This window comes from Dendroctonus ponderosae, unplaced genomic scaffold, assembly GCF_020466585.1.
Source record: "Dendroctonus ponderosae isolate FM_Combo_2020 unplaced genomic scaffold, Dpon_F_20191213v2 Dpon_F_20191213_1, whole genome shotgun sequence".
Lineage (NCBI taxonomy): Eukaryota > Metazoa > Arthropoda > Insecta > Coleoptera > Curculionidae > Dendroctonus > Dendroctonus ponderosae.
Window position 1 is genome coordinate 46,878,596 of NW_026017110.1, and position 6,000 is coordinate 46,884,595.

Below are 6,000 nucleotides of genomic sequence, written 5' to 3' on the forward strand. Positions count from 1 at the left end.
TCTTCAATTCCTTGGGAATAACCCGGTTTCAGCATGATGGAGCTCCTCCGCATAATTTTTCCCAAGTGCTGAATCACCTGGACGTAACATTTCCTGGGGCTTGGATTGGACGAAACGGCCCTATTTTATGGTCAACTCGATCACCGGATTTTTCACCTTTCGATTTTCTTTTGTGGGGAGCCGTAAAAACACAATTTACACAAACAAATATTCCAATTTAAATGCACTTAAAAAAGCTGTTGTTAGATCAATTGGAAATATTGATGGTCGGTCCGCAAGAAAAACAACTTATTCAGTTTTAAAGCGTTACAATGTTTGCATTGATAATAATAGTGGACTGTTTGAAAATGTTTTACAGTAAAAATTAAAGTTTCTAGAGTTAAATTTTAAGTATTATTGGTATAATTTGCTTTTTATAATAAACACTTTAAATGAGCAGCCGTCTTAATTGAAATAAAGTTATTGCCAACTTGAACGTAGTTGTCAAAATAAATACTGAAGCAAACTGTTATTATTTGTTACTATGGAAACAATACTGTATGTTTTATACTATTTTCCATGGCTAACTTCGATCAACTAAATTGAAAAAGTATAAATTGTTCACAGACACTTTATTTTCGAAAAAAACCTAACGATGTGATATAACACAGAAGTCGTAATAAAATGCTCTATTCGGTAAAGCAATAATCAGGTATGGTTTCCATTTAAAAAAACTCAAATTTATGTCATATGTCAAAAATTACATTTTGTAGAAATGTCTTATGCCATTTTGTTTGTAATTCAATTTCCTACAAGTTTTCTATTTAACGTTTTCCTGCCAAATTAATATCAACGGAACTAGGAGTCATTTAAAAAATTACCATAAATAAGTTTTTTCCAAATTCTAGATCCTGTACTAGTCATCGAAAAAAATCACCTTGTGGATGTTAAATATAATCGCAAATTAATAAATAATTAAAGTTATAGCCTCATACTAGGCTTTAAATTTGAGACAAAAAATGTAGTTCAGAAAATGTTTTTTTTCCAATTTTTTGCAAGGTCGTTGTCAACATTATCCTTGTTTAATACATTTTCTCCAAAGCAAAATTTTCACAAGATTTGAACCAGGCAAACGTGCCGGTGCCAAACACCATGATAGAGAATGTGTCGACATATCTAGGAACTGGGATATAACAAACGGGTGACGAAACAAGCGAAATAAGTACAAGGAAAAGCACATCAACATTTGTAAAAATTATTTACGGGTCGGGATATTAACATGAAACTTAGGTGAGGAGAGATCTTAGAGCTGTTGCGTATTTCCACGCTCTTGTATGGAGCTGAAGCATGGGCCTTCAAGAAAAACCACTTCGACAAATTAAAAGCATTCGAAATGTGGTACTACCGTAGAATGTTGCGTATTCCCTCGGCCGATAGAATTACTAACGCCAAAGTGCTGATGAAAAAAAGAAAGCTTCAACACCTGGGCCATAGAGGACAGAAATACACACTTCTCCTATTGAAGTCCAAGGAAAGATTAGTAGAAGGCAGAGCAATGGCAGACGCGGTGTCTCCTGGCTTAAGAACCTGATGGACTGGTTTAACTGTAGCAATGTTCAACTGTTCAGAGCTGCAGTAAATAAGGTTCACAGGATTGCTGTGCTGATAGCAAAACTCCGATAGAAGATGAACTATAAAAAGCAGAAGGAGCAGAAATAGAAATTTGAAATTAAGGTCCCTTAATCGTGTAAATTCTGTCTTCCTTCATCATAGAACAAGGCTTATCCTCCATCCTTTCTTGTTGGAGGCGATCAAGAACGCTTTAGATATCGCGAGAAATTTCACTTCTGTGGAAAGACCAATATCTCTAGCCAATTCTCCGGGCATTTTGTGGCGTCATCTTACACGTCTTGTTGTAACAATTATATCATTGTTCACAAAGAAACTTCCATTTTTCTATTGCCTCTTCACAAATTTTGTCCCAAATTTCGGCTAGTTCAGTCACTAATGCTTCAAAATCTTGGAATGCTTCTCTAAAATTAATTCTAGAATCTAGAAATCTGAACTGCACACGATAAATCCCCCTTAATATTTCATACCGGAAATGAACTAAAGTTATGAAAATAAAAGTTAGTATATTTTATATAACAGCTTCACTTCTGGTGTCACCTTTAGTGGTAGTGTCCTCTGCAAATTTTTCTAATATTTCTCTTATATTCTTTAGCCCATCGACGATGGTTCACTTTTGATAGTTTTCGTTAAAGCATTTTTTAATAATTCCCATCGTCACGTTGAACGTGAGAAAAAGAGATATATGTTTTCAATTATTCCAAAACACGTCGCAACGATTTGATCTTGTTTAGCTGCAGTAACTCCTACTAAATTCAATGGAAGGTTATCACAATTTACAAATAATGCTTCATGATTTTTTCCATTATTCTATGTTGAATTCCAGATCTATGAGCTGTCATCACGGCAGCATTATTGTAATATTGTGATCTGCAGTTTGTTAATGAAATTTCAAGGAAATCAAATTTCTCTAAAATTAATCTTTTCTCTAAGCATGTATTATCTATCATCTTTATCTACATAGTATCTACATCTTTAGCTTGTATTTCAATAAAACTCGCTTAAAGTTCGATTTAGACTATTAGTTTTCATTTTCGCCTTTTTTATTTACGAATTATTATCTTTATTATATTACACTGGACTAAAATACATTTTTTAGAAGTCAATTATAATAAAAATAAAATTATCCTTTCTCTGCAAAAGTGGCAGTTTTTGATTATTTTGAATAAAAAAGAATTATTGTGGTTTTTTATCGCATTTAATTAATTAATTTTTTAAAATCCACCGTACACACGCAACATTTTACATCTGCTGTATTAGACCTGCATTTTTTTGTACATTTACCGCTGGTGGTACAATTGGTACCACCAGCGACCTTTTGTCTGCATCCCGTTTCTTAATTGAAATTTATGGCTTTGTTTCCATTCACCCTGAGGCGAAAAATTGATAACATGTGTATAAGCAATTCCAAGTTAATTTTTGCATTGGCGTTCTGATCAAAATTAGTTATTTAAATACGATATAAACATAAAAAAACTTAATAACTTAATAATTCTTAAACTTAATAGTGATTTACAAATTATTATGAAATTTAAAAAAAATCTTGATTTGTCTCTGGCAAAGACTTATAAAGTAAAACACCTTCAATGTGGCCCCCCACGCAGTGGCGGTTCTAGGAGTAAGCGAGCTTGGGCGAGCGCCCAATCAAAATTTATCTCGCTCAACCATTCGCCTAACCACTTTTAATAGCCATATAAATAATTGCGTAAAAAATCAGCTCAAATTCGACAATAATGATAGTGAACGTGGAAACATTCCGAGTTGTTCGGGAATTAAAAAGTTAATTTTTAAGTACTTAATATTAAAAAAAAATATTTTCTAATCTAAATATGGATACTTGTTTCCTGCTAGGACAAGAGCCAAAGATTTTCATATAGACGAAAAAGAAGTCATTGATTTGGCTCAATCGCTACATGAACTTTCAAGACAGCCGGGTCTTAGCAAGTTTTCCTAAAAAACAGTATGGTTGTGATTTTCGTAGTTTTAAGTCCAGTCCAGTCCATATTATGCGTGCTTGGATTAAGTACAGCATTATCAAAGATGCTGTATTCCGTTTTTCCTTGTAGATTTTTCGTCAAACAAGGTGGAACCAGCAGTTTAAGATTTGTTACTGAAGGCTACAAGAACAAGAAAAAGGCTGTAGAAACAAAAGCTGGGTTAAAAACATGATTTAGTATATTTAATCCAGTTTTTTAAACTTAGAACGTTTATTTCTTTAGCTAACCATTACCAATGTGATATAGTTTGAATCGAAAACGAGACAAAGTCATTGCCAGATACCACAAAACTAAGATGTATGAAGTCACGAATAATCTAAAAATAAACACTTTAACACATTTCTCTTCCGTGAAATAAATAAATTATGTAATATTGCAATGACGGTACCATTTTCCAGTGCAAGTTTCGAAAGAACTTTAAGCACTTTAAAGAGAATTAAAAATTATTTAAGAACAACTATGAGTCAAAATTTTTGTAACATTTGTTTCTTCTTTTGTTTTGTTCATTTGTTCATTCTACTAAAGTAGATAAAATCTCGTATAATATTTGTATTGTAAATTCATATTGGGACACTGAAGAAATGATCAGACTCTGTTAGCTCCTTGTTCCACAAAAACATGTCGTTATAAGTTGTTACTAAAAATGAATCTTTGCAACGCTTGTATGTTAAATAAAGATAACTAAAAAATATTTTACATTATATTCGGCCAAAGAAGCAAACAAAATATTTTGTAAAACAAATATATTATATCCAACTCTTACAATTAAAATTAGGTATAAATATCTCCTGCGCATCTTCAAAATTTTTCCACCGGCTTTCGCCCAAGCGGAAAATAAAACTGAGGCCGCCACTGGCCTGATTTAAGCTTAACCAATGGAGCGATAGTTCAAAATTAAATAATAAAAAAAAACTAGTTTTAGGTGCAAGTTTAGTTTTTGTTTCTTTAAAAGACGACGGCGTTTCGACTTTGTCAGGTCGCGGGTGAAATTTGTGAGAAGTTTGAAAAACGATTTGATGTGTTTCCTTATGATCTGTGGTGAAAAGTGGCAGTTTTAGATTAATTCGAATAATATATAATTATTAAGTTTTTTTTCGTTTATATTGCATTTAATTAACTAATTTTGATGAATTCAAAGGACAGCCTCTAACATTTTAACTCTCAGGCTAAATAGACAAATAAAGCCATAAATTTGAGTTAGGAAAAGGAATGCAATGCTGGTGCACCCATTGTACCACCAGCCGAACAAAAGTCGCCCGCAAACAAAAGTGTCCAGTCTCTCCTAACAAATCAAAAAAATAATGATGCCGGGAACTAGTCTCAATGCAATTTTATTGATTAATTTGAGACTCACGTTTTTAAAAAAACACTTTATTTCAAAATTAATACAATACTCTATATTATGTGGATTTGAAATGTGTGTGACCGAATCGGACCTAACCACAGGCTGTCTATGAACTTTAACTTTAACTGAGATTAAATAGACCTGACCATAGACTGTCTTTAACTTTAACTTAAACAGACCTGACCATAGGCAGTCTTTAACTGAATTATCGTTTCTGACCTGGCTACTTTTATACTTAAATCATGCTGATCATAGCAGAAACGATACTACGTCTTATTTTAATCGTTTAGTCGGCGTAAGTGGCCATATAATTATGCTGATGCCAACACTATGTTTTCTTTGTGGTGCGCTTGTCAGAACGACTGTTCCTTCCTTTAGTCCTAGAACTGCTATAACCGGTAACAAACGGGTTCTGAACCAGTTGAACCAAAACGTATCTTATAATTTTTCACAGAAACTACCTGAAGATTGCCAGTATTTTAAGTAAAACTAAAAGAGAATGCGATTTTTGCTTAGAAAGAATTGCATAATAGAAACCTTTTCAAAACTGGAATGACCTGAAAATTTAAAGGAACTTTAAAAATCTTCAGAACGATAAGGGCGGCGAATTTTCAATAATAATTTTTTGTAAACTTTTGCGCTTTCGTTAAAAAACTGAATAAAATTATTTGGTTTTTGTGACACATTCGAAGCTAAAATGGGTTTTCTACAGTTCCCTGCAAACCGATGAATGCGGTGAATTTCGTAGCAAAATCAATTTTTTAATTTTTGACTAAAAATACCCGATTATTGTCAGAAAAGAAGAAAATCATCAGAAAATAATTGTTTTTTTGCGTTTTCGATTAAAAACTTTTAGTTTTGTGATCGGTTTTGGAGAAAACCTTACTGGTTTTCGGGCAAAACGGAAGGAATTTATTTTCACTTTTGTCCCGAATTCAAAGCTGAAAAAAGTTTTTGTAAAATTTTTACAAAGCTATAAATTTATCTTGGAATTTTTCGCGGAACAGACCTCCAGGTCGTCAGTATTTTCAAGTAAAACTCTACCAAATA